The 20,370-nt window shown below is 39.6% G+C and overlaps 1 protein-coding gene across 5 annotated transcripts in view; it reads right to left on the reverse strand.

Annotated features, from left to right (window-relative positions):
- Window positions 1–20,074, reverse strand: part of PCGF3 (polycomb group ring finger 3) — a 56,322-nt gene extending 36,248 nt beyond the window's left edge. Inside the window, exons 1-2 of one of the 5 annotated variants that reach the window (XM_039566623.1) lie at window positions 19,791–19,861; window positions 18,428–18,579 (exon numbers count right to left, since the gene is read on the reverse strand). The gene's annotated coding sequence lies outside the window, so the exon portion shown is untranslated. Of the gene's footprint in view, window positions 1–18,427; window positions 18,580–19,790 lie in introns of all 5 variants that reach the window. The other 4 variants (XM_039566624.1, XM_039566622.1, XM_039566621.1 and 1 more) reach the window with 4 other exon arrangements.
- Between the last annotated feature and the right edge of the window lie 296 nt (window positions 20,075–20,370).

The following is a 20,370-nucleotide window of genomic DNA, read 5'->3' on the forward strand; positions in this document are numbered from 1 at the left end:
ATGAATTAAAAAAACCCTATGTTTTTCCTATATCCACCTATCACATCCTGATCTAAGACAGCTGTATGACTGTTACTTACAAGACAAGGGAAAAACAGAAAGAGTTCTTTAAATTAAAGATACACTGTAAAGAAACCACATGTGCAAACTATCTAAGGACTATGTTTAGGTGGGCTTTAGAAAAATGTTCCTAAACATCTGTAATACTCCTAATACTTCAGATAATGTAGAAATGTAATCAGGCACCTTGTTTGTTTACTTAAAGACAGTGGGAGATGGTGGAGATAAAAGTGAAGTTAGCTTAATGATCCAGACAGTGTTTCAAGCTTTTACAGTTTCTCTAAGATGGTGCCTCTGATACAGCAAGGTCACAGCAAACTCAGGAAAATGACAATAAATGTTTTTTTCTTCTCAGTATGCCAGCTGCAGAAAACCAAATGCAAATGATGTCATACCCTCAACTCTGACTTGCAGCACAACCATTATTAAACCCCTCTCATAAAGACCACCTGTAACATCTCAAAATCTTTACTATAGAAGCCCACTACAGAGTTTTGCTGCAGGACTATGTCATGAGGAAAGAAAATGAAAGTGCATTTAAAATGTACAAATGGGAATTCAACAGAGCAGAGAAATTAAGCACCCCACTTCTCTATAGGAAGCTGGAGACAGATTTTGGTATTAGCTGCCTTCAGCTCTAAAGGTAAAAGCAAACACAGTGCAAAGAAATTCAAGACTAAGGTTTTCCTGACGTCAAGCAATGATGATTAAAAATTGCCTTATATTAATATGTATAAAGCACCAATACTAAATCAGAGCTGGCATTTTAAAAGGTTCTGTTTAGGAAGAAGAGCAGTAAGAGTGAAAAATAAGAGAATGGCAGATTTTTAAAGTAAGGAACATGTACATACACACTAAATGCAACAACCTGGCCTACTTACTTGATTGCTTCCCACCTACCATCACAACTGTCAGCCCCAGTGTGTTATTCCCCATATCCTTCCTCCTCCACTTTTTCCACTGCCTCAACATTTCTTAGAGTCAGACAAGGGATAAATATGTATTACATCCACCCAAGACACACTGGAAGTATTATTATGGAAGAGATCACATTCCCATAATTCATCAATAGGAAGCTTTTCAAGTGGCAACAGATGGTAGGCATTTCTTATCAGAAATAAAACATGATAATAAACATAAAGTAATACATTATATGAGATTTTTTATAGGTACTTTCAGTTTTCTTTCAATCAGAGTATTAACTTAAAAAGCTACAGTAAGTGCAGTTACAGTGCTTTAACTTAAGCTTGTAAGTTACAATACAAATTTCACTGTAGAATTGTCTTATCTTAAAATCAATATTCAAAATTTACTGAAACTAATCCAAAGACTGCTGCTGTTACAACAGAAAAAGGATTAAAAAAAAAAAAAAAGAAGAAGAGCAAGAAGAGCTGACTACTGGAAAAAAACATTCATCCTAGAGAAAGAAACATTAATTATAAAGACCATGTGTTCCTGTAGCTAGCCAAAAATGTACAAAACACAAGATTAATCCAGTTCTCAGAGTACTTTCAGAATGGCTAATTTTTTCCCATTATTTTATTGCAGTGTATTAGGATACTAGGGTTTGGAGTTTTGTTTGTTTGTTAATATAGTGGTTCACTATTTTGTCTCCAAATAGTCATCTCAAAAGCAGCATGCTACAGTGTTCCTAAATTGTATTGGTCTTACGTATTAATATCATAAAGCTAATCTGTAAACCTCAATAAAGGGAAAAAAAGGTTATTAAACCCTTCACGGTTTCCAGAATGACATTTAAAATGGCAGTAAGCATACTACCACAAAAATACAGGGATATTTAGCACTGTGAATTCCTGTAATTTAGACATGCTTTTCCCACATCAACATTTTCTTCATCAGGCACTAGGAGGCACATGGCTAACTAGCCAAATTTCAGATGCAAGATATTGAACTGCATTAGCAAGAGACTCTAATCAGTGGGATCAGAATTCCAAGCTTTTGAACTGAATTTCAGCATCTTGGGAGGAAAAGTGTCTGGCAAAAGATCTGCAATGAGCAGCAGTGTATCTGGAGACTCAGACTGAGAGCACACGAGGTAGCCCTACTGCAACAGCACAAAAACTTTAAAGTTTTGTTGTACCTGCAGTGACAGCTACTAAGGGAAGTGGGATTCTTTCACTTTTAGCTCCAGCCTTCCGAGCCATTCACTCCTTTTAACTTCTGAGAGAAGTAATGTAGTGGCCAGAGCACGAGTCAGCAGCACAGAAGGAGAGGGAAAGAAAGGGCAAGACAGAAAGGTTTTGAAAACAACAAAACACCTTGTCTTGTACTGGTTTTGGCTGCTGTGCTTGCACTCAGTATCACTGAAATTAGGGATGTGTGCTTAACTATAATGTCAGTTATTACACTATTAAGCCCATTTAGAAATAGGATGAAATTTTATTGCCGAGAAGTTTATGCCCTTCTTTTACACACCCCAATAGACTGAGTACCATCTCCAGGAAAAAAGGTATTAAATATAAAGAGTCATAGGACAAAGAATTATTCTTCGTAACTTTTGTACTCATCTGTTAATAGGGAGGGCATGGTTTTTAAAACTCACTTGACTTTCACATGCAAACACCTACAGTTTGTATTTCAGCCCAGCCAGTACCCTGCCCTCCACAGAAACCACTTTGACACAGTTGCTTTCACTAACAGCAAGCATTCAATGTATCTATCTGAAATCACGTAACAGTAATGTAAGCCATTTCCATTTCATTCTGGTAGGGCTTAGGCAGCTGCAGCATAAACAGAGAACTACAGCAACAGAAAATGAGGAAACACTGCCTCAGAGCAGATGTTTCACATGGTAACAGAAAACCTAAGAGAGTCTGACGCATTTGTAATATAATCCAACTAAAAAACACGATTTGATGGTCTCAAAGTTCTAAAGTATTGCAGTTGTTTTTTGTTTTTATTTTGGTGGATTTTTTAAAATCAAATTCACTTACTGCTGTATTTGTGGTTTATTGTATAATACCTGCATGTGCACCAAGTCCTACTAGTAAGGTATACATTTAAAATACAATTTAGTTAATGAAACTTTGCTTAGAAAAGCTTTTATAAATTACATTGTCAGTAAAATTCCTTGCAAGAAAAATATTTTGCTGCATTTTACATTAGAAAACATGTTTTCTTAACTGACATCTAGCTTGTCTTGATTAGCAGAACTTTAGAATTTCATCACTATATTGTTCAAAGCACCTCCTAATAGAGTCACATTAAAACAGCATCTTCCAGAAAGGTGGTTTCAAAGCTTAGGAATGCTTTGGGAATGACTCAAATTTGTAGATGGTCTTCTGCTGGACTGCTTAATTAACTTACCCACAAGAAGGTTAACAAGAGAACTTGAGAATACTCAAGCAAAGAGGAGGTACTGCACGGTGAAAACTGAATTTTGTTTGGCAGCAACACACCACTAGCTTGGCTCCACAGCCTGTGAAACCACTTCCTTCAAAACTCTTAATTTAAGTGCTTTCCAGACCCTTCTTCCAATTACAACCTGGTTAATTGTTCAGACCATGAGATGCTCATAACAAGGTCTTGACACAGTCCTAAGAACAAAGTAACAAATACAAGGACACAGAAGAGTATTTGTACAACAGATAAATAAACCTCTGCAAGACAGCTTGAATAAAAACATCTGTCTGGCCAGATTTTATCCTACTAAACATTTTCCAACTTCTGACAAAGAGTCACTGATTTAATTACATTCAAACTACGCTTTACATTCTGCTATTTCCTTTTTTAGTGCTGAGGGCACAAGATCATTTCCAATCAACATGCATTTACAAGCATGGATAAAAATGGGAAGCAATCTTAAGAGTGTCAAAGTTCTTAAAGTCTTAAAATACTATGAAAGCAAAGCATTATTGCAGAAGTGAACTCATTTTCTGTAATGAACACACTATGACCTTCTCTAAATAAAATCTGGCTCATTATCAGAAATCAAAATCACTGCTAGAGGCAGGAGGCTTTTGAAGACTACTCTGGATTGCTATCCCAGATCAAGTCTTGACAAAATGTTATGGATGCATTTGTCATACACTGGAAGATTATGTTCCAACATCCTCCTTGTTGAGAATTTAGAGTCATTTAAAAAGCACTTTTTTTCACACAGACCAGGAGACCAAGAGATCCCTGGCTTCCAGTAATTAAAACTGAGATCAAAACCAGCCCTGAATCTCATGAAGAAAAAAATCTTCAGTGAGATTTTACTACCTGATCTCACATCACTTTTTTGAATGTTTAATATCCATGCACTTCAGAGAAAGTAATTTAAGGTCTTAACCACAGCTGAAACAGACTGTAATGTTCATTATGAAGACCTCTGCAGAACAGATGGGCAACTCACAACAACAAATGACTTGCAGTTGTCAATTGAACTGATGGTGTACATTTGAACTGATTGCCCTGACTCCATCCAGACAAGAAAACCAGGGCTTGAAAGGTTTACTGCAAAGAAGCAAGAAGCCTTATGGACCTGTGCCATCAACTCCTCAAAATCTTTAAGCTTTGGTGATCTTTGCCTTTCTCCTTCCACTTAAACATGTATGTTTTGACTTCTGTTGTTGAGAAATCCAAACCATACAATAAAACCATCTAGTTACATAAATGCAATTTTACAACCCCAGAAATTAACCACTTATTAACAAAGACAAGAAAAATGTGTATCCCTAGTAAGTAACTGTACGATAACCTGAGTGCTAGGATTTTTACATCTTTCATCTGAGGTGGTCACAGACCTCTATCAGAAACAACTCTATCAACTGTTTCTGAAAAAGAGAGGGTGAATCTTCATATAATTGTCATAAGACAATTCCTCTTGATTTTTATTAAAAGGCTGTTAAAAATTCAGGTTTTCAGTCACCTGATTCCACTTAGTGGTCCAGGTACACTGGCAGAACAGTAAAAGAGTGGCTGTTAAAATGGAAATCTGTAGTGAGAGGCCAGAAGCTACCAGCAGGTAAGAAGTAGGAAGGTGCTACAATTCAGCTGAAGGCACGTTTTACCAGCAATCACTTTGTCACATTCCCATGTAGATTAAGCCCAGATAGCAGCACTTGGCAGTTAATTAATCAAACAAAGATTTGAAAGGGCCTGAGACACTACATATCCTTTGGTTAAAAAAATCTTGTGACTAAAGCTTTCAACTTCATTGATCTGTCCAATGATTGCCTCTGTGCTGCTACAACAGAAGACAAGCAAATGTTGCTAGAATTGCCTCATAACCTTCAAGTGGTTAGCAGGTATTCTGGATTCTTTCTGGATTCAAATCTACAGCCAGTAACTTACATAACATTAGCTATCTACATACCATACAATTCAAATGATAAAGGAGCCTTGCAAAATCGTTCTTTTGTTCCTGAAAGCCTAGGAGGACTTTAAGATGCACTCTGTTCACACACTTCTCCCATTATTCTGACATTCAGCTCTTTCAGATATAAACTGCAGCAATGATACAACACACTCAGTCTCCTTTGAACTCTTGCTGCTGCAGCTTTCTTAACCCAGACACAATTCTCACGATGTGAAAACAAACCTGATAGTTTGCATTATTTATTTCATACTAAATATTATAGCAGAATTTTAACCAATAGAGCACAGAAGCTATTTTTCTTTCCACCTACAGATGTTCAGTCCTCCATTTCTTTCAGCCTTTAATTCCCTCAATTCTTAACTTGAAGACTTGAAACTTCAGTTTTCAAAATATTTTCCACCTTTTGTCCTCTCTCAGAACAAATATAATTGCTAAAGTGACATCATGCTCAGTATATTAAGTGGGAGGGAAGAAAGAGGAAGAAAGGAAACATTTGGCGTGATGACGTTTGTCTTCCCAAGTGACAGTTACACGTGATGGGGCCCTGTTCCTGGAGATGGCTGAAAACTGCCCATGGGAAGTGGTGAATTTGTTTTCTCGTTTTCTTTGCTTTTGTGCACAGCTTTTGCTTTCCCTATTAAAGTGTCATTATCTCAACCCATGAGTTTTTTTAGAGCATGCCCTTCCGATTCCCTCCCCCATTCCGCTCTGGGGGGTCGGCTGAGTGGCTGCTCAGGGCAGTCCTTTTTTGCACCTGACATGGGACACAAAGGGTTCCAGATAATGACAGATTCCACTGGGATCTATCAGACTGAATACATAGCTGTTAGTGCTGTTTCGCTGGTAAACAGCAGCCTCCTGCGCTTGCCATGGGGCTTGCTTTCCTGACATGTGTTAAGAGCCTAGTGCTTGCTGGTGCTCACTTTTCGCTTTCATTGCTTTCTGTACTGCTGTGCTGTTCCTCGCCTTACTGAACTGTGCCTGGGAACACTTTGGTAACACCATGTCAGTGTGCCTGGGCTGGCAAATGGCCAGGGTAGTGCTGCTGTTTTCAGTGCTTCTCTGCTGACAGGCTGAACTTCGGTCTGAAGCTGAGTTGAAGAGACTGTGAGGTGTGAACGCTTCCATGATGGAGGAGAGATCCACCTGCAGCCCACGTAAAAGCCCCTGCTAGAGCAGGTGAATGCCTTAAGGAGGCTGCGACCCTGTGACAAGCCCATGCTGGAGCAGGTTTGCTGGCAGGACCTCCACAGGCGACCCACACTGGCTCAGTTTATGAACAGCTGCAGCTCTTGGCAAGGACCCACACTGGACAAGTTCAAGGAGAACTGTCTCCCATTGGTGAGGCCCCACACTGGAGTAGGGGAAGCAGAGATTGCCTTGCAGCCTGTGGTGAAGAACATGGTGAAGCAGGCTGTGTCCTTGCAGCCTGGGGAGGACTACAATGCGGACTACACTAATGGTGGAGTATAACAGGAACCCCTTGCTGCAGCTAGGCTGGGGACAAGAAGAGGAGTTCATTGCAATATTCAACTCTATAAATCCAGAAGGACCAGGTGTGGAGATTATCATGGATATAGCATTAAATTACAATAATCCATTATTTGAGTTGTACGTTACAGGAATAAATATAACAGGAACTACTCAAACCAATGGAGGAGAAGCCTTACAAGAAGTCCAAGCACAGCAGTGACACAATCTGAGCTGGCTTTGGTGCCCAGTAATTCCATGTAACACACCACCTCTCCCATCTGGAGTGACTACCATAACAGATGTAGCCCAAAGTCATGGAGTAAATGAACTCAAAGGATATTTTATGGACATTTTTCAGGAGTGGTCCACAGACAAAGGGAATGACATCTGGGTATTTTATCAAAGGGTGGGAAGGGGAATGGTGGTTGATGAGCTTGTATTGAACAGTGTGATACCTGAGCATGATGTAAATGGTATGGAATAACAGGTGGAATCTGCTGGTTTTGGATAGGGCAGAGCTAGTTCTCTTGACAGTGGCTAGTATGGGGCTGTGTTTTGGATGTGTGCTGAACAATGTTGATAATACAGGGTTCTACTTGGCTGCTGTCTGGGGTTAAACCACAAGAGGATTTTATGTGTGATTTACAAAGACTGGAAGATTTTGCCTTGTTAAATATATGCTAGAATACACTATTAAAAGCTTCCCTTTTTTAACAAGGAGACACACAAATAATTTCAATGATACATTAACCCATTAACAGTTGGGATAAAGCCACACTTGTCAGTCACTGCAAGCAAAATAATATACCAGGAAAAAATCATCACTTATTAGTGAGTGTGCACTTGTCATGAAGCAGCATCCTCTCCTACTCTAGCAGACCCTTCTTCAGTGTCAACCCCACAGGGCTTGAACTGCACACATTTCTCATGGTTAAATCTTTCATTCAAGTACCACTCACGACGTGACGAACATCCCTTGAAAGACAGCAGACAGCCAGTAGTGAAGGTCCAAAAGCCATTTCCATCAGCCTGCAACTGAGCAGCAGAACTGTCCAAAAAATGTGAGACACTATTCCTCAGCTGTGCAAAAACCCCTTAGGCCCATCTGTGTTCTGCAGAATCAAGGGCAATGAATAAGCACTTGTCAACCCTACAAAGACAGGGAAAAACCAGCAACCTGGACAAATCAAATCTAGCAGAACTCTCCTTTTCTCTCTTTGTACCTACACCAATTGCACTCAAGTAAAAGCCTTCAGTATAAACAGCCTAAAAGGAAGGCTGACATTAGACTAACAAAAGCATGTAGGCTTGGAGTAGAAGGAATAGTTGAGAGGAATTAGGAAAGAAATGGACACATTAACAGGTAATAGAAAGGAAAGTGAAAAATAGTAGTTTGAACAAAAGAGGACTATAAAGACCAGGCAAAAAAACCCTACACTCATGCAATAAGCACAAAACCACATTCTTCCAATACACTAAAACTCTAGCTATTAAGCTCTGAGCTGATTTTGACATGCTGAACATACCACTTTTACCATATTAAATCGAACAGGAATATTAAGAGCAGCCCTAAACTACTAACCCAGCCATCTCAGGAGGTTTTTTTTTAAACCTTTCCAACCTTCCAGCAATTAGGTTCTGCTGTATCCATTGGAACCAGCACTCAGCACAGAGATTTGAAAGTATCTTCCACCAGAACACAGAAGATACTCATAACTAGATTTCATCAGCCATGTCTCTCACATTTCACATGTTTCTGAATTTGTCTTACTATGTTTGTACTTGGGATCGGTTCCATTACATGAAGGAAAGATTCCGCTCATGCTTGTGGCAGGCTTAATGAAATAATTACAGAGACATGAGTGTGGCATCTCTGAAATTTCTTTACATTGCTATGCGTGATCATGTAAAACAACTACTACACTTCCAAGTCTGAACGATTTCAGCAATGAGGATGACTCCACTTTCCAGCTCAAAATATTCTCAGCAGGATAAGAGTGTTTGAAAACTTACACTTGTAGAAAGAATTATACCTTTAAAGCCCTCACATTCTATTTATTTTCATTTCTTTGTCGTCATTAGATCTGGTGTTCTGCATGCATGTAGGAATGAAGGGAAGAAGTTAAATGTCTAGCAACAGAAAAAGATGCATTATCTTCCACCATGAAATGACACTTCACAGAAAAAGTATCTGCCGTTATCAAAACTTTTTCTGTTTTGCTGGGTTTTGGTTCAAGGTTTGTTGATTGTTTTGTTTCAGGTTGTTGGTTGGTTTGCGGGTTTTGGGTTTGTTTTTATATTTCACTGTCAATGTTGCAGAAAGAAAAGATTTGTGAAGTTTAACTGTTAAGATTTTTTTTCATTGCATAATCTAATATTGTGTTACAGCTCAAGAAAACCTGATAGTACATACAGAATATCAATCATTCCAAACTTTGCATCAAAGTCATTATTAACAGATAGTTCTTCAAACTCTAACCAAAAAGGAGAGCAACACCATTATACCATCACTATCTTGTCTTTCAGTGTCAGTGAAGAACACTGCCTATAGTGGACAACAGAAGCATGAGAGGCTTCAGCACTTACATTTGAATTCTTTGCTGTGACCTAATCACTGCCGTGGTGTGACATTTGCTGGTTTATCTAAAATGGAGAAAATTTGCTTGGCAGCATGCAGGAGATGAAAGGTCTAAATTACTAAAGCAACAAAATCTCACCATGAGGCTAGTTTCACTTGTGCAAGAGCCTAGACAAACTCACTTCTGCAGCTTTAGAAACTACTGATTGGTACTGTTCACTCCCCTTGCCAGAGATGGCCACCTGGAAGCAAAACTTTCTTACACATCAGGTGCTTATTTTAACAGATACTAGCACAAATTACTGATGAAAGCAACTTTATGGCAGTACAGGCTTAATGCAGTGGAAGAGCAAGGAGAAACTCTTCAGGAAAAAAGGCAGGTGTAAGGAGAGCTACATCCACCAAACTGCGTGACAGACAGAATGTGCTGTTTTAACAGCATACATTATTAAGATCTGTCAAAATGATAGTCTGTATTTCCTTCCTCATGTTCAGTAAGAGTTGTATTTTAATCAGGAAGGAGTAGCCAAGGAAACACTTGTTAAATTGCCAAATACCAGCTGCTTAACTGAATGAAGTATGTGGTTACCAGTTTCTCTTACAAGCACCTGCTGCAACACTAACAAAAGACTCACATACTCCAGCTAGCAGAAGTTTCCCTTTTCAGCCTTGCCTATAGTCATTTTGCTAAACGGAAGCCTGTCTCTCTGAAGTCACAAATACAGAAAACAAATACTTGACCAGTGCAAAAGTTAAACTGCTCTTCCCTATCCAGTCCTGGTAACGGTACCCTACAGTCTCTGGAATAGTTTAATTTTAGTCCAAAAAAGAGTTGACTGTTTTGCACTTAGATCTTTCCACAAAACTCCTCAGAATCCCTTAAAACAAGACACTGATGTCAACTTTTATAGGTAATGGGAAATTGTAAGTGAAAATAAAGAAGTTGGAACAGATACTGAACAACCAGCCAGCTCTTGCCAACTTCAAGTAAAAAGGACAGCACTAACAGACAGGTGAAACAAAGTGATAGACTTAATAAAAAATAAAATCTGCAAAAGAATGGAAAAGTAATTCAACTTTCCTTTTTTTGTTTGGTTGGGTTTTTTGCTTTGTTTGGTTTTTTTTTTTTTTTTGTAAAGGAGACACCTATGTGGAAGACTAGTATGAAAGAAGACAAATAATTGCTAAACAGATTTTGTGCTGTGAGGAGTCATGACAGCATTTCACATGGACATAATGATTCTGTGATATACTGATAAACTTTCCTAATCCACAGTTTAAGATCAGAAAGCAGCAAATTAGAAAGCAGTGGCAACTCATTGATGAGCCACAGCTTTTTATAATTATCTTTTATTCATTCTGGATGAAAAGGTATCCATCATTAGCAATATCATTGAACTTACTGAATTGATAATTAGCATTCAAAGAGATAGCCATTACCAACCAAAACTTTTCAGCTGCACATCGACAGAAATTGTTCAAAAACTGCAGAAAGAAACCACTCTCTGAAAAGGCTCAGCTTAAACAGTCTGACAGTCCATGCAAGGAATAAGTAAATAAACACAATCTCTGCTACTTATCATAATAATTGTATTCCAGATAGACTTTTAAACTACCCCCAGGAATTTTTTAAAGCAAAATCATTTTCATAGACCCCTATTGCTTCCTACAACAAATTTTAAATGCTACAAGAAATTTCAAATGTATGTATGACATGCAGTAAAAAGAGAAGAAAATCTTTCTGTGCTAGTTACTAACTACTGCAGCCTGCTACTAGTATCTGTAGGCTTGAATTTGGTCCTTCTCTGCAACTACCAAGAGACCTTCTTTTGGTGACTGAACTATGCCATAAGAGATAACCAAAATAACTTAACTTACCAACTTTATCAAATATGTAATATTTTTTTAATAGATGGCATATACACTGACACTTGTCTCCCTCCATTCTTCAGAACACAACATTCATCAACACAACAAACATACAACAAACCAGTAAAAGTTTGGCTGACAAGATCAGAAAGGACCATGTCTCCCAGCGATCTCCACACAGCAAATCCTGGGCATCTGAAAGAATTCTTGTTCTCAGGATTTACCGTATGTAGATCTCTTCACACTAGAAAGAATTAATTTCAGAGGAAAATGAAAATAAAAGTTCATTCCTTTGGTTTTGGATTAAAGTTGGGAGAAAAGAGCTGAATTTGGGGGTTTTTTTCCATTTGAATGCTAAAATTGTCGAATTCTGCAGATGGTGATAATGGATGAGTAAGTCGAAAAAAAGGTTACTTACCATGGGAAGCCATAAATGGCTAAGGAATCTGGGGGAGAAGCAAAAGCAGCTCATTTTTCCCTTGTCTTCACTCTTACAGTGAATATATCTTATGATAACATCAGGCCTAATAATGGAATCTACAGAAGGGGACTCCAGAAACTTTTCACATATACTCTAGATTTCCCATTCTAAAGATTAAAAAAAAAAAAAATCTATGACACTTTCCAAACACCTCCATAAATTCAATTCATTGCCAGCTAATGCTTGTGACTGAAGAACAAATGCTCTGACAGAGCAGTGGCTTTGGAAGTGTACATCAAGTTCCACTATGAAAGTAATTTGACCCATTTGGTGAAGTAATGGAGAGAGGAACTGAAGCATGGGGACAGGATGTACTTTCTCTTCCCTAAGGGAAGCCACAAAAATACTGCATTTGAAGACTGTAATCAATTTATATATTTGATCACAGAATAGCTTATATACAGAATTAGTCCTACAATTATTTTCAACCCATGACATTGATAAATTCAGTAAATTAGAAAAAAAGGCCATGGTAAAATACATCTTTATCCAAAAAAAAAAAAAAAAGAAAAGCCAAAACCACCAAAACCAATGGGAAACAAAACAAGATATTATCCTCCCTGTATCTGCAAAACTTTGCCCAAATTCAAGCCATTTTTAGTCATAAAATCATAAATCACACAACCCAAGAGCTATTATTGTCTGAGCAAAATAACCTTACATAATCTGAATTACTGTTAGAGAATAGAGCAGACAAATTTAGATAAACAATTTCCAGCGGCAATATCTAAGATTATCCCTAAAATGTTATATTAAAAATGACTCCAACTAATGCAGTACTTTTTACACCTATGTATTTCCAAGATAATGAAATGAAACCTTCAAGTGCCAAGATTCACTTAATACCACATGGATCAATGTGCAGGCTGCTTCTGGTGACTTTTATCAAAGCTTGAAAGACTCTCACAAGCAAGAAGGTGAACTGAAGAAAACTGCTCCACCCAGACTCCTTTTTATTTGGTCCGGTGCCATTTACACTACACCTGATACAAGCCTATACAAGTCTAGGCTACTTTTCCTGTGGCCAATGGTCAAAGAAAGAATGACAAATTAAGTATTTTACTAATACAAACACAAGTCTTCTGAAATTGTTGCAGAATAACCTGATCTTGGGAGGGATTTCTACCTCCTTCTAGTCAATCAAGAAAGGGAAGTACAAGACCAGAAAATCAAAATTAATAAATTGGTATGCAAATAAATTACTTACTCTGGTGCTACCAAGCATAACACTACTATTAACAAGTATATTTGTTATTAAAAAGCATTTCAATTAAACTCATCCTACTCAATAATAGTTAGATTGAAACTTTTGGTAAAATATGTTATTACCACAGCACTTCAATCACAGAAAAGGTATATATGGATTTTTCAAGGGAAAAGAGAAAAATACTGGGCACCTGCAATTTGTCTGAGAACAGTATAAGCATAAATAAGAGAATTTTCTTTTGCCAATATTTTAATTAAAAATCTGTAAAGTAATCATCATCTTATGGCAACCCAATACAAAAAGCATGGTCTTAAAGCATAAATTGATTTAAGATGGAAGTCTACTTTGCAATTAGTTTAAGGAAACTGCTACAGGAAAAGATAGTTTAATCATTTATTTCATTCAACAAATTAAATAAATCTATGCAAATGTTACTAAAAAAGGTGTTTATCACTAAGACCATGGATTTCACTCAAGAGTGTAATTTTTTACTACACTTTCCATGCCAAAAAAACTTTTCCACAAGTGCAGCCTTTTGCACAGGGCAAGAGCAACTTGCCCATGTGGATGAGCAATTTCAAGTGAGCATTTAACAAGTTATGCTTGCTTTTTCCTAAAAAAGGATCAGTAAAGCTTAAAAACCAGACAGTAAACTACCAACCAGTACAATGCTAAAGTGAGAAAGATTAATCACTTGCTGTAGCACTGCAGCTGGGGGGCTTTCCTAAGTACAGACAGAAGCCATCAGGCAAACACTGTACCCTGGTGTGGGGCCCAGACCTCAGAGGAAAGGAGTAACTCAAAGATGGAAAGAAAAACATTTCAAGCATTAAGAAGACTGGTTTGAATACAGTGTGTTAGCACTTTCTTAAAGTTATGAAATAACTTATAACAGATACAGATTTAACTGAAATAACAGATACAGATTTAACAGAAGTTACACTCTGAAATATAAATAATTTGATGTAGGAACAGGGGTACATACACTTTCAGCACAGTGCATGATTAGGTACTTAAACAGCACGTAAAAAATTCCCTTACCTCTTCCTATTTTGAATCCTGAAATTAGTATTTGAGTCCTTGTGTCTAGAACATAATTTATATATTAGGAAAAAAAAAGGTAAACAAAACAAAATCCAGTTATTATCATAATGAAAAAGTATGAAATACAATCATCTGAAATGCAGGAGTTAAGATCCCAGACTGTTTTGATGTTAATGCCAAGGCACAGCTCATGCTTCCAAATGTATCCATATCCAAATGATTTTTGGGAAAAGTCACTCTGAAGGAACAAAGGATGGTCCTACGTTGAATAAAAAAAAAAAACCAAAAATCCTGTTCCTCAAATCTGTTCTACTGATCGCCACTGCTTAGCACAACAAATCATTTTTTATCATAAAAACATTTTGCCTAGTCAGTTAAAATAAAATCAGCAATGTCCCTTAACTAAGTAATCAACTGACCCATGGCTTTTATTATGCCAATCTGTGTACTCAATAGCTCAAATGCAACAGGAAGTGTCAGATATAATTATTCATAAAGAATTTATAATTTAGCCAGCTGTACTGTATCTTTCAGGTGACAACCTAGAAAAAACTGTACAGCACAACACATTACCTGAAAACTCATTAAACACTGCACTGACAAATTTGCATGAAAAAATGATATTTATGATTACAAACGCAATATTGTTTGCATGCATATTGCAAAAGAATAACAAAGATGACCTGTAGTAGCATAACATCATCATAATTCACACAAAATTTGCATTATAAATAAAAATAGTGACGTATGCTGTCTGGTTATGCAGAGAGAAAAAAACCTTCTTAAGTAAAAGTGAAAAGCTTCACAAGACAGCCATTTGCAAGTTAGCAGATAACATGCAACTCATTCTGTTATCTAAAAAATTAACTTTTTCTCTCTTAATTACACAGATACTACACAGCATTTTCTCATTGACACCAAACATAAGTACGATGCTTTCTGTCTTAAAATGAACTCAGGCTATTTATAAAGCAACAGCGTCCAGCAATAAGGACAGTCTCAGAATCAAACAAGAAGGATCCTTACTGCTGCCAGAACACAGGCCTTTTTAATGTAGACGAAGTTCTAAGTTACTGTGAGTTAAAAATTCAGAATAAAAAATAGTTATATCTTAAGATCATCTGAAACAAATGTTTGTAGGGAGAATAAGTCTTCTCTATGCCACTCTGCAGAGATGAAAAATAATGTCAGAACTAAGTTCTTCTACTGGCAACAAAACTACAAAAACGACTGATTTTCACTCTTGCTTGTTTCTTCCTTACAATCCCTACATTATCATAATGTCACCACACATACTTTGATTTGCTCCAGTTCTCACCCCCACCCCCTCAACAATTTCCCCCACTGGCTCCATCAACTTATAACTGTGATTTGAAAGAGGCAGTCATAACTGTGAGAACAATAATTTTCTGGCACAAAGAACAAGTAACTTGAGCTCACCAGAGTTCGTCATTCCCCCTACTTCTAATGATCTGTACCACCCCCTACTTTTGAAAAGTATGTGTTGTGTTTGTCAAAGGAATAAAGAGACCCTTAAGTTCCTACATATAGTTTGAAGTTCCTAGTCTAAAGTACTGTTTCTGATTAAGGAGAAAAAAGAAAAGGGGGGGGGAAGAAAATAGTGTAATTGAAGAACTCACTGCTGGTTTATTTGTTCTTAAAATGCTGGCTCTCTGGTATGATTGCAAGACTTCAGGTCTCTACAAACTTCAATCAAACTTTCAGCAGAACATAGGGCTTTCAGTCCAATTAGCTCCCACCACACTGAGTATTTCAATTTCATATTCTGTTGAATTAAGTATAGATGCACTTATTCAGTAGAATTAACTTGAGAAAAGCTAATTTTAAGTCAGTCAATGAGATAGCATCACCAGCAGCGACTGAGGTTAACTGTGGGGGTGAGCACTAGATCAAGCTGCGCAGGGGGGTTCCCAAGCTCAGGGATTCCTGAGCAACAGCTCAGAGCTGCACCCAGACCTGGAAGCCTTGGCAAGCCAATCAAGCTGGGGGATGAATAGATGGAGAGCAGCCCTGTGAGAAGGCCTGGGGGTGCTGGGGGATGAGAGGATGGACATGACCCAGCCATGGGCACTCACAGCCCAGAGAGCCAAACGAGCCCTGGGCTGCATCCAAAGCAGCGTGGGCAGCAGGGGAGGGAGGGGATTCTGCCCCTCTGCTCTGCTCTGCTCTGGTGAGACCCCACCTGGAACACTGCATCCAGCTCTGGGGTCCCAGCACAGGAAGGACAGGGACCTGTTGGAGTGAGTCTGGAAGCAGGCCATCAAGACGTTTAGAGCGATGGAGCAGCTCTCCTACAAGGAAAGGCTGAGAGAAGGCTTTGGGGTGACCTAACAGCAGCCTTCCAGTACCTGAAGTGAGCCTACAAGAGAGATTTTTTTGCAAGAGCATGTACTGACAGGACAAGAGGGAATGGCTTCAAAGTGAAAGACAGGAGGTTTAGATCAGATATTACAATGAAGTCCTTTGATGTAAGGGTGGTGAGGCATTGGAACAGGTTGCCCAGTGAAGCTGTGGATGCCCCATCCCTAGAAGTGTTCAAGGTCAGTTTGGATGGAGCTCTGAGCAACTGGGTCTAGTGGGGGTCCACAGCAGGGAAGTTGGAACAAAATGATCTTTAAGGTCCCTTCCAAACCAAACATCCTATGATTCTATGAATTTCAATAAAAGCAGTTTTCTCTAGGCTCTTCAGAGCAATTATAAAACAAACCACTATTTATAGTGTTTCTTCAGTTAGCAATGAAACTGTGTTACATACCACAATAGAGAAGATTGCTTCTAACACAGAATAACCTGCTTTTTTTTCCTCTCTCTTGTACAATATACAAGACTTTCACATACTAGCTAAACTTCCAGTCTAATATAACAAGCTTGTATATTAAAAAGGGAGGTGTAAGGAATACAAAACTACTTCAAGACAGAGCTTCCAAATAAGTCTTGTGTAAGCTAAAAGATGTAGGCAGCTTCTGCCTGGCTTCTAACCTACTGCAGTGAAACTGCCCTGAGAAGGTTTTCCTCCACATTTCCTTTAAACATGAGAGAAAACCTAACCTAGCAAATTAGAGAAGTTTCAATCATCATTAAACATCTTTAGTAGCACTGAGAAAAAGAGACCAGAGTTCAGATTAATAAACTCTCAGGAATGCCGAGAGTCTTAAATCAACGGCATCTCCAAACACTACTATCAAAACAAGCTTCCACTTAGTAAGTACTAAGTTACTACACACATGCCAAACAACAATAGCTCCAAAGCAAAAAAGTAGAGAAAATGTTTCTTTTATAAAATACAAGATGTCCTTACACTTTCTTGTAAACTAGTATCGTAACTTAAGACAGTAGTTGTAAAGTGAGACACTATAAACATGCATGCTTTTCAAAACACCATGTATACATCCACTTTGCAGCTTAGAGCTTAGAAGCTCCACTTAAGAGTTTCAATGGAAATGCTTCAACTTCTTCTCACAATGTTGCCCAGAGAGTTCAGGAATTTAATCTAGAATTATATCAGTCCTGGGAGTTCATTACATGACAAAAGCTAAAAAGGCCATGCCACCTAGATTAAACGGCCATATGGGAAAAAAGAAATGAAAGCTATTAAAGTAAGTGTAGAATGGTTCTTGACGAGAAAACTTACCTGTATCTCAAATATAAAGCTTTGAGATGACCTCCTCTAAATCACATAAGCAGACAGGAGATGTAAGAGCAGGACAGCTGCAGTGACTGAAAGCTGTACTTTACAGTCTTTTAGTAGCAGAAATCTTTCATACCATAGTAATTAATTTCTGCCATTCCTGGCATTAGTATTAGGCTAGGATAATTACAAACTCTTAAGTCGAATTTATTACAACATTTACAAGTGTTCAGTCTTGATTTTCTATGGTGACAGCAGAGTAACAAGATCAAAACAGCCAGATCAGCCTGCAGAAAGAAATCCAGTAGATTTTCCTCAAAAAGTGGTTTATGAAATGTTTTATTTCTGAGTTTTCTGTCACAGTACACCTATACATCTCTAGACAGTCACCTGACCCTCTTCTAATGCATCCTATGTGTTTTCACTAAGTACCTTTGGTTCTGCACAGCTTCTGTATTCCCTTAAACACATTATAAAATGTTACAAGTATAGCTTCAAAAGAAATAGTAAAGCTACTGAAAGGGCACAACGTTTCTGTTTTTATTCACCTTGTTACCAAAGAATTTTTATGAATTGCAGAGCACCTTTTTGAGATACATGATGAGTATCACAGTTGAGATTCTCATCTGATTTGCCCCTAAAAGAATGAACACAAAAATTCACAAGTATCCTACCCAAAAATAACCAATAATAATTTTTAAACAGTACACTATCTGGTACTAAAAAAACTCATTACAACATACCTAACATATGCTTAATTGTCCATTCTGTAGAAACAAAACCAATCTAGAATGAAGGACACATATATGGGATGCTCCTTAAAGACTCATCTCAATTTTTTTGTTTGTTTCAATTCAAAGCTTTTCATCCACAAACTTAATTCTTTGGTGAAACTCTGGAAGAAAATATGCAGTATTATTTCGAGAAGTACCAAATAAAATATTTTCAGAACATTCCAGAGCATGTAGGGGTAATAAACCAGAATTTCTTGAACTGGTTTCTCAGAGGCATTCATTTCATACAGAAAGCAGGAAGGGTCTAAACTGACTTGACAGAAAGCTGGCACAAACAGTTTTGTAACCAAAAAAAAAAAAAAAAAAAGAAAAAAAAGGAGAAAATGCAAGTATGTGAAGTAGCAAGAAAACATCCAAGCATTTGATAACCCACAGTAATCAAACCTCCTTTGAGCCTTATTAACTTCGGGACATGCAAAACTTTCCACAGAGATCATTTTTAGCACTTTTCAGGCTAAAAGTGACCAACTTAAAAGGCCAAATGTGACAACACCACAGCTTACTAGAACTCAGTGGTTTAGAAAACTTTCTAAATTCCTTAATACCAAATACATATATGTGTATATATATGTGTGTGTGCATATATGTATATTTGTTCTTAGACTTTAAAACAATTCAAGCCGCTATACCTTACCTATGAGTATCAATTCATTTCCTATTTGTCACGACTTCACATCCCAGATACACAGCACTGGAGCCACATACCTGCACGGCTGAAGTCGCACACCCAAGGGACGTGTCCCCCCTATCTCCAGCTTACTGGAAACGCCATCTTCACCCCTCCACTCAAAGAGACCCTTTCTCCTCAAGCCGTGGAGTTCTGTCCCCTGCCCAGGCCCCTGCACAGAACCGGCAACTCCTCCCGAGGGTAGGAACGGGTGGGGCAGGAGGTGCCCGGGTTTCCTTGCCCCCAGCAGCCACGAGCCACCTTCCCCGGCGGTGGGCAAACGCAGCAGGACCGGGACAGACGCTCCCCCGGCCCACGGGGACTCCCTGACAGTTTCGGGAGAGGAACCCCACAGAACCCCGACCCCGCCTGTGACCACCCCACTGCCGCCCCGAAAGTTCAAGCGCGGCCCCCCCTCACCCCCGGCCCGCTCCTCCGCAGCCCCCCAACCCGTGGGGGTGGAGAAGACCCTCGCCCCGCACCCCCACACCCCTTCCTCTCATCCCGCAGCCCTCACCGCAAATACCCCGCAGACGGGCGGGGGGCGGCGGGCCCGCCCCGCCCCCGAGCCCCTCGGCTGCCCTCCAGCCCCTCGGCGGGGCAAGGCCGGGACCCCCACGCCCCCCACCCCAGCCCCGCACTGACCTGACGGGGGGGGCGCGGCCGCCGCTCGGGGCCACAGCGGGGGCTCCCCGCACCCGCCGCCGACCCTCCGCTCCCCGGCCCGTCCTTCTCCGGGCGCCACCGCAGGGCAGAGAGCAGAGGAGTCGGAAACGCGAGGCGGAGGGAAACACCGGCCCCGCTTCCCCTTCCCGAGAAAATTTTAAAAAGAAAAAAACGGGGATTTAAAGGGCTCGGCCCGGAGTTTAAAACAAAGAGGCGGAAATAGCCGAGTGCGGCCCGAGCGGAGCCGAGCGGGGGCGCCGCGCTCGCGGCGCATGCGCGCGGGGCGCTCACCCGGGCACGGCGCCGGCCGCCCCCTCTTTCCCTCCCCCGGGCAGCGGGCCGGCGGAAGGGGGTCCTGCAGCCCCCGCCAGGCCTGGGCCCAAGCCATGTCCCGGTCACAGAACCTCAGAGTATGCTGACTTGGAAGGGACCCATCAGGATCATCGAGTCCAACTCTTACTCCTGCACAGGACACCCCGGAGAATCACACCATGTGCCTGAGAGCATTGTCCAAATGCTTCTTGAGCTTTGTCAGGCTGGTGCTGTGACCACTTCCCTG

Source organism: Corvus cornix, chromosome Z (genome assembly GCF_000738735.6).
Source record: "Corvus cornix cornix isolate S_Up_H32 chromosome Z, ASM73873v5, whole genome shotgun sequence".
Taxonomy (NCBI): domain Eukaryota; kingdom Metazoa; phylum Chordata; class Aves; order Passeriformes; family Corvidae; genus Corvus; species Corvus cornix.